The sequence below is a fragment of the Schistocerca cancellata genome, chromosome 4 (assembly GCF_023864275.1).
Source record: "Schistocerca cancellata isolate TAMUIC-IGC-003103 chromosome 4, iqSchCanc2.1, whole genome shotgun sequence".
Lineage (NCBI taxonomy): Eukaryota > Metazoa > Arthropoda > Insecta > Orthoptera > Acrididae > Schistocerca > Schistocerca cancellata.
Window position 1 is genome coordinate 743,692,807 of NC_064629.1, and position 17,161 is coordinate 743,709,967.

At 42.6% G+C, this 17,161-nt stretch overlaps 1 protein-coding gene across 1 annotated transcript in view; it reads left to right on the forward strand.

Annotated features, from left to right (window-relative positions):
* The first annotated feature begins 3,360 nt into the window (after positions 1-3,360).
* The window catches only part of LOC126184555 (sodium-dependent transporter bedraggled), a 745,492-nt gene continuing 731,691 nt past the window's right edge, over positions 3,361-17,161 (forward strand). Inside the window, exon 1 of the mRNA XM_049926982.1 lies at positions 3,361-3,458. The gene's annotated coding sequence lies outside the window, so the exon portion shown is untranslated. The remainder of the gene's footprint in view (positions 3,459-17,161) is intronic.

Genomic DNA, 17,161 nt, shown 5'->3' on the forward strand with positions numbered 1-17,161 from the left:
TGTGTCAGACCCACCATACTTGCTCCGGACACTGCGAGAGGGCTGTACAAGCAATGACTACACGCACGGCACAGCGGACACGCCAGGAACCGCGGTGTTGGCCGTCGAATGGCGCTAGCTGCGCAGCATTTGTGCACCGCCGCCGTCAGTGTCAGCCAGTTTGCCGTGGCATACGGAGCTCCATCACAGTCTTTAACACTGGTAGCATGCCGCGACAGCGTGGACGTGACCCGTATGTGCAGTTGACGGACTTTGAGCGAGGGCGTATAGTGGGCATGCGGAAGGCCGGGTGGACGTACCGCCGAATTGCTCAACACGTGGGGCGTGAGGTCTCCACAGTACATCGATGTTGTCGCCAGTGGTCGGCGGAAGGTGCACGTGCCCGTCGACCTGGGACCGGACCGCAGCGACGCACGGATGCACGCCAAGACCGTAGGATCCTACGCAGTGCCGTAGGGGACCGCACCGCCACTTCCCAGCAAATTAGGGACACTGTTGCTCCTGGGGTATCGGCGAGGACCATTCGCAACCGTCTCCATGAAGCTGGGCTACGGTCCCGCACACCGTTAGGCCGTCTTCCGCTCACGCCCCAACATCGTGCAGCCCGCCTCCAGTGGTGTCGCGACAGGCGTGAATGGAGGGACGAATGGAGACGTGTCGTCTTCAGCGATGAGAGTCGCTTCTGCCTTGGTGCCAATGATGGTCGTATGCGTGTTTGGCGCCGTGCAGGTGAGCGCCACAATCAGGACTGCATACGACCGAGGCACACAGGGCCAACACCCGGCATCATGGTGTGGGGAGCGATCTCCTACACTGGCCGTACACCACTGGTGATCGTCGAGGGGACACTGAATAGTGCACGGTACATCCAAACCGTCATCGAACCCATCGTTCTACCATTCCTAGACCGGCAAGGGAACTTGCTGTTCCAACAGGACAATGCACGTCCGCATGTATCCCGTGCCACCCAACGTGCTCTAGAAGGTGTAAGTCAACTACCCTGGCCAGCAAGATCTCCGGATCTGTCCCCCATTGAGCATGTTTGGGACTGGATGAAGCGTCGTCTCACGCGGTCTGCACGTCCAGCACGAATGCTGGTCCAACTGAGGCGCCAGGTGGAAATGGCATGGCAAGCCGTTCCACAGGACTACATCCAGCATCTCTACGATCGTCTCCATGGGAGAATAGCAGCCTGCATTGCTGCGAAAGGTGGATATACACTGTACTAGTGCCGACATTGTGCATGCTCTGTTGCCTGTGTCTATGTGCCTGTGGTTCTGTCAGTGTGATCATGTGATGTATCTGACCCCAGGAATGTGTCAATAAAGTTTCCCCTTCCTGGGACAATGAATTCACGGTGTTCTTATTTCAATTTCCAGGAGTGTATATTTATTAGTAATATAAATACGTAACAACATTAATTAAAAAGAATTATTGTATTATTTCGTTTCCAAAACATAGGTAACAGAAAAATTAACAACACTAATGAAACATCCTGCTGCTACAAAAGTATTCGGACACTGTCCAATAAATGTTCGTAAGTTGTACGACGAAAATGTCAATACCTTGTGGGTTCACCTTTGATTTTCAATACCTCCTCCAATCTACTAGGCATACTTTCCACGAGTTTTTTCGAGAAATCTGGCCCTATATTTGCCATTCTTGGCGTAGTTTCTCTTTCAAGGTCTCCTTCGTATAGATGCTGTCCGCACGGAGGCTCCGTTTCAATTTATCCCACAAATGTTCGGTTGGGTTAAGATCTGGTGATTGAGGACGGGGGTGCAATACTTTCGGGCAATTGAAGAGCAACCACATTTGTACAATATGCGCGGTACGCTTGGGATCATTATCCCGATAAAAATGAAAGTTGTTCGCAATACCTAGATGTCGTGCACTCTGCTTCAAATGTCCTCGCAGTATATTCAAATACGCTTCCTTGTTCATCGTATCATCAATTAACACTATAAATCACCCACACCATTGCGGGACATGCATCCCCACACCATGATGCTCCCACCTCCTAACTTTACTGTTGGTTTGAGGTTCCTGGGATTCAGCTCTTCATTGGTCTTTCGCCACACGTTTGCCTTTCCGTCGCTTTGCCATAATGTAAATTTTCATTCGTCGCAAAATATCACCCGATTCCACCAAACCTGATTGTATTCGGCGTATTCCCTCGCAAACTGCATACGTTTCTTCTGGTTCACTGCATTTATGAATGGCTTTCGCCGTGCCACTCGACCATGGTACTGCGATCGTCGTAGTACTCTCCGCACTGTTTCGGGGTGAACTTCTATACCAAGGTCTCCCTCCATCTCACTTGCAATTCGTGTGGCAGATATTTTCAGATTCTGTTGTACCTTTCGCACTATCACACATTCATCTCTCTGTGAAAATGTCCGTGGCCGTCCTGTACTGCAACGGAATTCCAATCGGTCTTCTTTCTCGAACCGTTTAATAATGTCGTGAACTGTACTTTCCTTCATGTTCACTATTGCGGCAATTTCCCTGCAGGTTTTCCCCTTCGCGTGATGATAAACGACAAGTTGCCTTTGCTCGAATGTAGAACACTTCCCTCTGCGTCCCATCGTCGACCTGCACAGGCTCGCGATACGTGTTTACTAATCATCGGTATCGTCTCGCGGAAATGTCGGACACACTGTAGTCGCTTCACCCTCTGTGCGTCTCGGAATGAGCTATTCTCTCACGTTGTCCGCCTTTGTCCGAATACTTTTGTTGCACCTTCCCATGCCGTTTTCAGGAAATATTACGTAACAGACACATGTCCAACAACAATTCTTCGTATTTGACGCGTGTTTCACGTTGCGACATCGTACCCAGAGTCCCAAATACATTACAAAGTACAATTTCTGTATTTGTTCATGTGGCAAACTGCAAAATTATGCGCCGTTACGTGCTGTCCGAATACTTTTGCGACTGAGTGTAAGTGAGATTTCGCGTTGCGATTACGATGTGATGACAGATACGCGATCATTGACGAGACGTACAGAGGTGCGTGCGCAGTGAGGAGTCGACCGTGTAGCTATGGGTCGCGTAATTTGTCCGCCCGCATCCATCCTAACTAGAGGCACGAAGAAACAATGCTACCGTCAAATAGATACTGTTGCAGATATGACACACAAAAGCATTCGTGGTCAGTTGTAGCCGAGCAGAGTAACAGCTGAGAAAAGAAACTGTAACCCTACAGCGACTGCTTCTTTGTAGCCAGATTCCTAGTCTTCGTGCTGTGTTTTGGTAGAAGAGGAGGACAAAGCGGGAGCGGGATGTGGCAGAGGCAGCCGACAGGTCACGTAGCGCCGCAGCGCTGCTCGGAGCCGCCGCCAGATGGCAGCGCGGGTGGTGCCTGCGGCTCGGGCGGTCGCCGAGGCTTCAGTGTGCCGTGTGGCGGCTCTAACGGAACCTGTGGTCTCATGGACAGCCGCCTGCTGCTATTGCAAGTAAGTACCGCCGTTACCATGGCACTCGCGTGTCAACAGCTGCTCATATATCGATTCTTCACCACGCCGGACACGCTCCGCCAGTAGCTTCCGCGGACACGCTGCCACAGAGCTTCCCTGAAGAGAAAAGTCGCTGTTGTAGGAGGCACCTATACCTGTAAGGCGAGCTGCCAGAGTGCGTGCGTGTTTGTTTACGACTGGCGCGGGAGTGCTGGTGATCGAGTGTAAATGCTGTGGACTGCCCCCGAGATCCAGCAGCGTCCCCAGGTATTTGTCGCTGACTTCCCTTCCGGGTGCGCTCAGGCCACTGCGACTTGGACAGCGCTCAGTGTCAAAACGCGGTCTTCGCACCGGAGGTGTTTGAAAACTATGTATCACCGCTTCTGCGCTCGCATAAAATCTAAAACTAACGTTTCAAATACTCTTGTGACAATCTTTCTCGCCGTCAGCCTCAGCCTAAGGCTGGCTTTCCATGAAGGTGAATTTCGTTTTACTTGGTGATACAATGCAGATGTTCCCCTGTCATTTGCTACAAGGTACTTTTAGCATGATGTTTTCGTGATACGCTGCCGTATTACCTCTGACCTTTGTCGTGTTTCTTATCAAAAAAGTGAAAAAATTGTATTATTTTCAACTATTGTAGGTCTGTCGTCCTCAGTGGCGTATAATATTACGGTATTAAGACTACAGATGAAAACACTTCCCAATTTTATTATCAAGTTCTGTCAGGCACTGACGGAAAATTCAGCAAATATTACGGAATGTTCATATTATTACTTCGGAACTGTCTTATCACAACAGAATGAAACAGTTTTTGTGCCATACTCGTTTCGCCTTTATTCTTTTCAAGGCATCTTCAGTGTTGATCTACATGCTGTGTTCTTGTTCATTTGTTACAGCCTTTCTTCTTTTGATAGTTGCCATTTGAAATTTCGTTTTTTACACTACGCAGCATTAGGAACTGAACACACAGTTTTCTGTAATGTTTCGAAAAGATAACGTCAAAGGGCGTGTTCAGTTCCTAATGCTGTGACGTGTAAAAAACGAAATTTCAGATAGCTAAAACTAAGAAACAAGAACACAACATGTAGATCAACATCCATAAAATCAGCCACGGAACATGCCTTGAAAAGAATAAAGGCGAAGCGCTTATGGCACAATAATTGTTTTATTTAGTTGTGATTAGACGCTCCCAACGTAATAATTATCGACATATCGTGCATTATTTTATTCTTTATAGTTGGTCTTACAATTTAACTCTATTATTGTCGCCAAACACCGAATATATATCATATTTGCGACAAATCGTTATTTTATTCAAGGTGCATTATGCATTTCCAGTCCTGGACGTTCATGTTTATTTACTTACATCTGTGTTTCGTCATTGCTTAAATGTAGTTTCAGTGGCCCGAAGATTACATTATATTAGAGTAATAGTATTCCGTGGATCCCAAGGAGAGTGGTATCTGGGATGTGCAAAGAAGTCCAGATATACATTTGATTTTATGTACATGAATTAGAGCTAAATGATCTTACGTTACTGTATTACAGTGCTGTTTATAATTATAAACCAAAGTGAAACAATAAATTCGTAAGTTTCTGTAAATATAGTCTGTAGAGGAGTAGAAGAAATTTCCTCAACAGAAAATTCCTCAATTCGCACTTAAACTCCACCACATTACCTATATCACACGAAAAGAAATGTAAACAATACAGAAAGAAATGTAAACAACACATTTAAAAAAATGACCTGTTTATTACCTTGGAGATGGAACATCTGCTTTATTGTTCATGCTGGAGATGTATCGGAACAGTTCCATTACCAATGGCCATGATGTTCAAATCGAAGTCAAAACAAAACAGATGAATTCTTCATCTGTAATTTTGTACCAGAATCATGTCTACAGTACGAACAGTAAAACAGAACGTGCAGCTCAAAAGTAACAACCATATCGTCTTAAATAAATTTCTGTTGGCTGCGGGGTGTGGTATCTACAAAACATTCGTCTGCAGTTTAGTTACAGGACGACATAACTACCACAAATACAACTATTTCCCCGCGAAAGCCACGTTCTGGTTCTAGTAATGATCAGATAATTATATTCTCGTGTAGCTAAACTGTTTACGCGGAACGGTGCCAGAGATACCTCTATACAGTCATTAATGAAAACCTGTTGTAAACAGCTGAAGAAGGGCCGTGATGGCTCAAACAACATCTTGACATCGCTGTTTGTGACAATATGATTTATGTTTCGTATATAATCTGCCATTTGAAACCCACTGCTGGATCAAGGCCTTCCTCCAGGCTTCCTCGCACATTATTCTTTATGAATATGCACACGCTGAGCCTGTGAGCTTCATTGTAATCCATCCGCTCTCACTTAGGTCGTCATCTCTGTGTTTTATTCTGGCTTTGAATGCCTGAAATACTTCCTCGGTCCATGTACCATCCATTCGTGTGGCTAAATCTCCTGCCCGTCTGCATCTCATTTTCATCACATTTCCACTCCAGATTTTGTTGCGTCCGTAATACCCAACACCCATGTTTCCGCTGCTAGCTGTCTAACGCTCGGTTTCTGAAGCTTTAAAACTTAATGCCTCATCGCCATATATCCGTATTGTTAATACACAGACTGTAAAATTTCCATCCCAGTCAGATCGAAGCTTAACTCTGAAAACGTTATTTAGTTTAGTTTGCTTTAGGGAAAGGCTGCGTTCTGTGATTTTATTTACTTTACCAAAACATTCGAGGCTACTTTTACTATTACTCTGCTATCCATTCTTTTATGTCTTCAGCTGTTACGAACACAAAGGGAACTGATTCTATGACTTCATTGTGAGCTGTACAGATTTATTTACGCTGTGTTTTTTTATTATCAGTACTAAATTCTTAAAATTTCTCAGCAGGTTTGTTAATTGTTTAAGTAGGTCGGATAAAAGTTTTGCGTAGTGACACGAGAATTATAATGAGTTGCAATATTATGTTGTCTATGTTATTTTATTCTTATTGCAGTTCATTTCCAGACTTGCTTTCAGACTCTATTAGTTGTTGAAGTTCATCTACGCCAGAGGCAAGCGGTGTAGAATTCCGCTGTGTTACGAAAGATATTATTTGACCACTGTATAAGCCGGATGAGGGCAAAACCTACCATCATAAACTAAAGCATTAGAACACGTTAGTAGTCACGTAGTTCCGCCGTGTAAGCTTAGGTAACTACTCTGAAGCGTAGATAGGTTTCGACTAGAGAATTACTGTTTTACCACTGAAATTTTCTTCGTTACATAGATGCCGATGTGTACAATGACGTATAAGGAGAAGAACAATGACATAAGTCGAGAGACTGTAGAAAAGTCATTGTTCGTCATCAACAAAAACATGTTAATTCATTTTCGAATGATATTTCAGCGTTTAAGATTCCTGCGTAGTACAGAAAGCAAGTATGCAATTGCAGCACGAGTCGGCATTGGTCTGTGAATCACGTGCGTGATCTTACAGAAATGTCTGACATTATAAACTGAAATACGTCTGCGGAATAAAAGGCAATTCGTATGCGAATACCAAGAGTAAAATTAAAAGGATACTTTTGTCTAAGAGGTTTTAAAATATTCTGTAGTTATCTCTGTAACACCTAGCAAATTAAGGCATTAGTATCACTGCACACAGGAAATTAGTAAGTAATAGCTTCGCCCCCACGCCATTTATAAAATGAGAGCACCTGGCGGTGTCAGGAGTACGTGCAGTTCGACATTCACTTTACAGTTCTGCGTGATCTTGGCGACCATTTTAGCTGATTACTGCTGTGTATATCACACAAAGTAGGAGCAGCCAATCACCTGAAATATCTCACATTTAATTAATTACTTCTGAGATGCTTTTACAGAGTCATAACTGTCACGTTAAAAGGTTCTATTACTTTTTCACACGTAAAACTTACGTGGCATAAAAAGTAAGGTTTCTTCATCACCAAGCAAACTTTCTGCCTTTGTTGGATTGGATACTGGTGTAAATATTGCTGCTAAACGGTAGAATAAAGTAGTTTGGTTTTAGAAGTATAAAAGAATACGATTTGACATAAGAAAAACTATATAACGCCTGATAGGATTTTTATATCTTGAAGCTCGTCCCGAAAGTAAAATGAATATTTATTACTTTCCTTTATATACAGTCCATCTTTGCAACTAGGTAGAACACTTGTGATGTAACCATATGCGCTTCGGTCCTTTACTTTCGAAGCATTCTCAGTGTTCTGAAATACTCGATTAAAGTTAATACATACAGTCTTAGACCATAGATAATCATCTATGGTCTAAGACTGTATGTATTAATTTCCGTTTTGTATTTCAGAACACTGAAATGATAATGTATGGTCTAAGCACACAATAAATATCTGAAGTCTAAGCACACAATAAATACCTGAAGTTTAATTCTGAAACTGATCTTTTTCGTGTTAACCTCGCTTTCTAGGCTGTAAACAAGTTCTGAACACGTTACCCGGCTTGTTGTATATCAGCAGTATCATTTACTGCCTTTTGCGATTCGGTAGTGCCCGAAACAGAATTGATGACATCTAACAAATCGGTACACGTGTGCGACAAACGCTAATTACAATTTATAAATGGACGATAGCACTAAAAGCGAAATATAAAAGATTTGCATTGCACAATATGTATTTTCCAATCATTTGGTACAGATTGCTTCGAAAATAAAATAAAAAAATAGCGTATATCTAACATTTAAGTCTCCTGGTTAGTACAGAGGAAGATGGATCTAAAACGAATCAAAATCAACGTCATTTTAGAGACTAAGGAACCAACAGACTGCGACATGAATCTGCAATCATTATGAAGCTGAATAACCATTTCACTTACGACTGCTTCATAAGTAAACATGACAACATCTTGAATTTTGTAGAATTCTGTGTATACCCATAACTGCACTAGATTTTCCCTATCTGAACTTGAATTATCACCGGTCGAGATTCTTATTCAACTCGGAGGAGAGCTTGCTGCTATCACGAAAATTTCTGCTTGGCTGGTTATTTATTCAACTGGCATTTACCTATTAAAGCAAGCTTTACACTCATATATGTATTTGGATAGTTATCTGTATATTTACGATTGAAGACATGTTTTACTGTGACTATTACATCCTAAAGTACTAACAGAAATATCCAGTTGCCGAATGCAGATGTTTGCATACTTAAAAAACTGTCTTCTATGATACTAGCAATTTTGTTTGGAATTTCTGGAGAGTACTGATATGTTAAGGGTAAACATGTAACAAATATGTGAACTTCAAGTGTAACTGAATTAGCAGTATTATAGTATAATAGATGACTGGGAAAAATTTGATTTGTAAAAATGTTTAAAAATTACCGTATGATTGTATTCAGTCGGGTGCTAACTGTGTTACCAACATACGAATATCTTCTAAAAGTCAAAGACTGCAGAAAAGCTATATCTACAGACAGTAATTTATCCCCTACCTTCGATCCAAGTGAGCTTAAGAATTTACTCGCAAGAGGAATTGAAAGTATTAAAGGAGACTAAACGTCCGTATACTCGATGAAAGTCAAAAACAGACGACTGGTTACCTTTTTAGTTTCCTTCACACACTGTATTTGTTTTTCCAAGTTGCACGTGGGAATTAATGACTACGGAATCTAAACTCCGTAGTGTACGTTCTTGACAGCACAGTAGTTAGTTTCCTAAAGATGCTCCAAAGCAGAAATATCCAGAATACTTTTCACAGTGACCCGTACATATTCGTGTTTCTCGCGATATTTTTAGATTTGACAGCCACAGAGGTGAAGATGGTGGAAACGGTGAGAAAAATAGTTGGACAGCCTTGTTGGGAAACAAGAAGCAGCAGACACAGCGAGCGAGATGCGAGGTATGTGGCACACGTGACGTAACGTTTCTGGTTCGTGCTGCCAGGCAAGCAATACAGTATTGTGCCACCTGGAAAATATCGCTGACGTTTCTCTGCGGCCCTCCATTGCTTTTAGCGTCATCTACAGTTCCTGCAGACATTAATATTTATATTCATATTTGCTAGAGCCATCGCCCTATTTATTTTTTAAATTTACAGATTTTATTAATCGTTCATACCTTATGAGCAGCGCACTAGACAAAAAAAAGTCTTAAGTCAGGATACTTGACACGAATAGTCTTTAGCCTTCATAATGACCTCAATTCTGCGAGGAAGAGGGTTCACAACTTTCTTCAGGTCTGCCATACGTACGCTACGTTTCATAAGTTTTGGGACAAATAGAGTAGTTTTGTATATTACTTTGAGAAATAACAGATAATTAAACGTATTATGCTTGTTATTCCAACACACTGAATGATATCCACAAAGCAGTAAATTGGACATTTTACTTCATTTAATGACTCTCAAAATACAAATAATTTCATATTTATGTGAAATAACACAGATTTGCCTACGCGAAAGTTGTGGCACAAAGTGCAGAAATAAACCAAAAACTAGGAAATAATGAGGAATTAGTACGTTGTACTTCCACTGCGACATTGTAATACTTGTCAGCCGTTTAGGCGTACTTTGTACAAGCTTCTGGAAGTACGAAATACTTAGATTTTCCCATTCTTCTTGGAGACGTCTCCTGACGTCTTGTTTGGACTGTATGGGAACTTTTCGAATATTTCTTTCTCACGCATCCCATAAATTCTCCATGGGGTTCATGTCCGGACTTTGTGGAGTGGGATTGACAACGTTTGGACAGTTGTACAGGAGCCACAACCGTACAATATAGGCGGTATGTTTGGGTTCGTTGTCCTGATAAAATTTGAAACAGTCTCCAATTCCCATATTTTCTGCGCTCTTCTTCAAATTGTTCCTTAGAATCTGCAGTTACACATTTTTATCCATTGTTTCGTCAACCTGCTCACCCACTCCCTAGGCCGACATGTAACCCCAAACCAAAACATGTCCCTGCCATGTTTCACTATAACTTGTATATTTTTTTCTTCCAGCTGCCGCCAGACCATTATTCGTCCATCCGGTCCTGACATGTTAAAATTCGATTCATCCGAAAAAATTTCTTGATTCCACCGCTCCATGTTCTTGTTTATGTGTTCCCTTGCGAATAGCAACCCCTTCTTCCTCTTGGCAAATGTGATGTGAGGCTTCCTTCGGCAGTCCGCACATGGTAATTTTCTGTGTACCGTACTCGTCTGATTGTGCTAGGACTGGCCTTCTTCCCAAACTCTTCCTCAGCCTCAATCAGCTGTGATTCGTGGATCTTTCTTGACCTCGTGTACTATTTCCCTCTCTTCTCTCTTCACAAATACCCTTGGACGGTCTGTCTGTGGCAGATTTTCATTCCTGTCTTCATATTTATATCGTCGGACGCCGTTCCCTACAGTACTTTCCTTCATATTGAGAAACGTTGCTATTTCTCGGCATGTTCTTCCCTTTTCGTGGTGGAATATTACTAATACCTCTTTTCAAAAGTACTGTTTTTACCTCTACGCACCATTGTATACAAACACAATTGCGTTTCCTTTAAACTCTCGACAGGTAATGACTGACATCGCAGGAAATAACGAATAACAGACATATGCCCACTGACACTGTTGCCAACATTCGTCCCAAAACTTTTGCAGTGCAGAATTTCATTTCTCGCAATAAGAAATGGATCTCGTTCTGTTGTAAACAAGCAAGCATACGTGGTTGCACTTTTCATTACCCATACTTACATGTAAAACTTACAGTCTTACATCTTTATTTCCGTATTAACCATCATAAATTCTTTCATATCCAGACCTACTGTGCACAATGTTTGTCACAAAACTTACGAGACGCACTGTAGCTGTAGTCATTCATTGGCGATATCCCCTAGGGGCAAGAGCTACTAAATTGCTGCGTTTCACCCGCTATTCCAAAATAGTTGCAGATATTTTCTATTGTATTAAGACCAGAAGACATTCGAAGTGACATAGCGTGCCTGACTCTTCGTCAAACCAGAAATGTATACGCGGAGCCCTGTGAACACGGCTGTTATCTTCGAAGGCGGGAGTGCCCACAGCAATAATTCTGTTTCGACGTAACTGAGTCAAGTCTTGGAACCCGACACCCTAATATCATTTGCGTGCTGTTAACTTCTCAACGTCCAGCGGCGTTGCCGCACTGGTAACAACAGTTCCCACCGGATTACCGAAGTTAAGCGCTGTCGGACTTAGTTAGCATTTGGATGGGTCACCACCCGGTCTGCCGAGCGCTGTTGGCAAGCGGGGTGCACTCAGCCCTTGTGACGCAAGTTGAGGAAATACCTGAGTGAGAAGTAGCGGCTCCGGTCACGAAAACTGAAAACCACCGGTAGAGCTGTATGCTCACCCTATGCCCCTCCCCATCCGCATCTAGTGACGCTTGTAGGGTGAGAATGACTTATGGGCAGAGGATGACACGGCGGTCGGTCAGCTCCGTCGCGGTCTTCCGAGCAGTTACTTCTGTAAAATATCTGGGAGTATGCGTGCGGAACGATTTGAAGTGGAATGATCATATAAAATTAATTGTTGGTAAGGCGGGTACCAGGTTGAGATTCATTGGGAGAGTCCTTAGAAAATGTAGTCCATCAACAAAGGAGGTGGCTTACAAAACGCTCGTTCGACCTATACTTGAGTATTGCTCATCAGTGTGGGATCCGCACCAGATCGGGTTGACGGAGGAGATAGAGAAGATCCAAAGAAGAGCGGCGCGTTTCGTCACAGGGTTATTTGGTAACCGTGATAGCGTTACGGAGATGTTTAACAAACTCAAATGGCAGACTCTGCAAGAGAGGCGCTCTGCATCGCGGTGTAGCTTGCTCGCCAGGTTTCGAGAGGGTGCGTTTCTGGATGAGGTATCGAATATATTGCTTCCCCCTACTTATACCTCCCGAGGAGATCACGAATGTAAAATTAGAGAGATTAGAGCGCGCACAGAGGCTTTCAGACAGTCGTTCTTCCCGCGAACCATACGCGACTGGAACAGGAAAGGGAGGTAATGACAGTGGCACGTAAAGTGCCCTCCGCCACACACCGTTGGGTGGCTTGCGGAGTATAAATGTAGATGTAGATGTAGATGTAGACGGAGATTAGTTTACAGTCTAGTTTCGTTTTTAACTTCGCACTGTTCGCTCTGAAACTGAGATAGACCTGCATTCACTGACAACAGCAGTTTTTGGGGTTTGAAACCGTTGCTCCCTGTCGGTTAGGATGTTTCTACAACCACTGTTCTTACATGTATACGAGTGATACACCATTCCTAGTACACGCGTTGAACAGTCCGCGTAGATGCAAGACAAATCGGAAACTTTATTCACAGTGTGGCCATAGGCATTGTGTCACATCTCCACGTTGAGCCATACAAGCAACTAGCACATGCCATTACGGCTGAAATTACCGGCTGCTACCAGTTCTACAAAGCTCCAGAGGGCTCATTGTGCTTTTATGAGAGCCAACTAGTATTTTGTACCATAACATAGTGCTTTGTGCTTGTTACTGAATTACTGTTACAGCATATCATCTACAACACAATTACGCGTTTTATCAAAGCTGTTCGAAATATTTAGCACATGTTCTCGTTATCAAAATCTAATTATTCATTTTTTTTGGCCATTTTGTATGGGAACTTTAATGTCACAAACGTGGCCTACTTTATATCTATCGTCTGTCAGACAAAATCCTGAAAGAGGTATATACTGAAACTAAACTGTAAAGTATGATGAAGTATTTGGTTTAACCATTCCCATACATGAAGGCGTATAAGTAAAAATATTGATCTACTGGTCTAAATAAATTTTTTGTTGTGATGTGCGAACTTCTGCCGGGATATCGAATATTCAGATAACTTTCGGGAATACAGCCTGGTAACGTACTCGCCAAGCGGCAGTATTTCGACAGGTGAAGACTCCGTCGTGTTTAAGGCACAAATGCGACGAGAGATGGCCGTGCGTAGCAACTCGAACTGTCGCGCGCGGGACTGCCCCAACCAGGAACCAAAGGACGACGTATGCGAAAAGACGACACACCGCAAACAACTCAGGCAAAGATGACCAACGCCAGACTTTATCGATACCGTACCGTACCGGAACTGTGACAATCAACAGGGACCAGCTGGCGCTAACTCTCCCCATCTGTTGTTTCATCGGGAGAGAGCAGGATTCCAAGCAGAGCTTGGGCAGTAACCTCTATATCTATTTATATGGTCACTTCCTAGATTAATTCCAACATCTTCATCTTCATTAATAACAAAATGCCAGTAGCTGGAAGTGCTCGCCAGGATATTCCATGGAATATAAGAATGTAGAGATTCCAGCGTGCACGTGATATATTACATGGAACGTAATAAAATAGAGATTTTGTCATGCCTCTCCAGTTACTGAGACAATGTCGTTAAGAAAGTTGCTGAGACCATATAAATAGGTAGATAGGTTTTTGCCTAAACTCCGCTTGGAAGCCTGCTCTGTCCCTAGTCAAGCAGCAAAACTACGGTGCAATGCGGCAATTTTCGCGGTAACAAGTCTTTGCCACAAGAGAAAAAAAGAAAGTACGTTACAGAAAAAATACCAGGAACAACGAGGATCGAACCCCCGACCTTTGGATTTGTAATGTGGCAAGACCCCGCGCCCTAACGCGCTTTTTCTATTTTTATAGTTTGTAACACATTCCATAGATTTTACTTTTATTTTCCTCAATTTTTACTCATTTAGCCTGAAAGAGATCCACAATTTCTGCCGAAAATTTCGTAGCTACTACAGCTTCAAATAAATCAAAATCGAAACATTATCTTCTATTGACTTAACTGAGATAAAATTAGGTTTCATCCTTTGATCCGATTTTCATTCCTGTTACTTAACAATCACATTGCATTTGTAGTTACAGAAGTGTCTTTTTTATTACGGATAGTAGGAGAAATTACTTTCAAAAATGGTTCAAATGGCTCTGAGCCCTATGGGACTTAACTTCTGAGGTCATCAGTCCCCTAGAACTTAGAACTACTTAAACCTAACTAACCTAAGGACATCACACACATCCATGCCCGAGGCAGGATTCGAACCTGCGACCCTAGCGGTCGCGCGGTTCCAGACTGTAGCGCCTAGAACCGATCGTCCACTGCGGCCGGCACACAGTCTAGGCACGCTGCATTAGATAAAAGAGGCGGCTGTCAACAAATGTTGTTATAATGCATTTTGAATTGTTGAGTGGATCCTTACGAAACTCACCAGCACTTAATGCGTCCATCATGTCGTTAATATTGCGAAATAGCGGGCTGTTAACTGTTCTACCCAGTTGTAAGAAACAGTCAAATGTGAATTGTCAAGGTCCGATCTGTAAAAAGAACATACCACTGTTAATATATACTGTAATCATATACAACAGCTCGCTCGACGAAAAACGAAAAATCCCTACCAAAAGACTGGAAAGTTGCTCAGGTCACAGCTACACTCGAGAAGGAAAATTTGAGTTATCCGTTGAATTACAGATGCATATCACTGACTCCGATTTACAGTACGATTTTGGAACATATGCGGTGTTCGAACATTATGAATTAGCCTACTTCGAAGAAAACGGTCTATTGATACATAGCACGGATTCAGAAAATATCGTTGTTGTGAAAAACAACTAGTGCAATCGACAGAGGACATCAGCTTGATTACGTATTTCTAGATTCCAAGAAGGCTTTTGACACCTTCCTTCACAAGCGACTTGTATTCAAATTACGTGTCTATACAGTATCGTCTCAGCCGTACGACTGGATTCGTAATTTCCTGTTAGCAAGGTCACAGTCAGTAGTAATCGACGGAACAAACCGAGTTAAACAGAAATGATAAATGGCATTCCCAAAGGAAGTATTACAGGCTATCTCCTGTTCCTAATCTATATAAACGATTTAGGACACAGTCTGAGCAGCCATGTTAGACTGTTTGCAAATGATGCTGTCATTTACCGACTAGTAAAGTCGTCAAAAGATCAAAACTAATTGCAAAATAATGTGGACAAGATGTCCGTATAGTGCGAAAAGTGTCAGTTGTCTCTGAATAAGGGAAAGTGTGAAGTGATTAAAATGACTACGAAAAGGAATTCATTATATTCCTCTTACTCGCTAATTCACACAAAGCTAAATGCTGTCAATGCGACTAAATACCTAGGATTTCCAATTACGAATAACTTAAATTGGAACAATCATGTAGATAATGATGATGTGGAGGAGGGAAACCAAAACTTGGTTTCGTTGGCAGAACACTCAGAAGATGCAAAAGTTCTACTAGAGAGACTGTCTATACTACGCTTGTCTGTCCTCTGCTAGAGAATTGCTGAGCGGCACGGAACCATTACTAGACAGGATTGACGAAGGGCATCGAAAAAATCGAAAGAAGGCAGCTCGTTTTGTATAATCTCGAAATGGAGGAGAGAGTGTCACGAATATGATCGCGAGATGGGGTGGCATCATTAAAGCAAAGGCGTTTATCGTTGTGGCAAAATCTTTTCACGAATCTTCAATCACCAACTTTCTCCTCTGACTGCGAAAGTATTTCATTGTCGCCAACCTACATAGGGAGAACAGATCATTGTAATAAAATACGATAAATCTGAGCTCGTACAGAAAGATTTAATTGTTCCTTTTTCCCTCACTCTGGTAAAGAGTGGTACGGTAGAGAAATAGTTTGAAAGTTATTCGAAGAACCAACAAGTGCAACACCGAGAGAAGAAAAAGAGCCATGGCGTCGTCGTTACGTGGTCATGGTGTTGGACTGCTAAGCGGACGAGCTGTGTTCAAAATTCCTTCGTGCAATTTATTTATTTATTTTCACAACATTATGAACTGTCCGTTCGGTCATTGAAATGTTTGTTCTTTTTCTGTAGTCTCGGCAGTTATCATACTATTCACTGGTTATAGAGTATGAGTCACGTGCTAAGAATACAGTAGTGTCGCAAGTAAATGTGATGAATAATGAGAGCAGGCGAGATACCACACAGACGTCCCGCAGAAATCAAAAACAACAAATAAACGAGTGTGAACTATGTTACAACAACGCTCACCAGGCATACAAATTAAGTACATCGATAAGAGATTGCAATCATATGACACACGTACTGTCTCTAATGTCGTGTGACACACCAGACGTTTTTTCTGACTGATGATTCGGCTGACTTGTCGCCTTTTCATCAAACGTTTGCAGTTCCCATTCGAAAGCCACTTCCTTTAGGCTGCTAGTAGAGTAGCTGTGCAAAATCAGCTTTCATTATAGTCTTCTTCTTTACACCTCGCTGCTGCAAACGGAGGTTACATCACAACACAGACACAAATTTGGATACAGCGAACAGACGAAAAAAAAAAAAAATTGGCACGAGGGAGGTTTGAACACGACTCACCCGCTTTGTATTACAACACCGTGGCCACTTAACCACCACGTCAGGGCTATTCACAGCTGCTCTATGTTGCACCTCTCATTCTTGGAGCGTTCACTGTTTCTATTTCACTTTTTTCCACAGTTTAGAACACTTTCTTTCTGTTTTAATACGCGGTCTGTGCTCAGTTTTTCACGGGCTGTCCATTGCGCCCTCTTACCACTACGTCTGAGGCGAGTTTCCCTTGTAAGACACACCACAGGATAATACATTGCCTCTGAGAGCGGTACTACCCAACAGAACTCAGAGTCAAGACACGCAGGAATGGCCCATTTAGCTGCTGTTGGGTG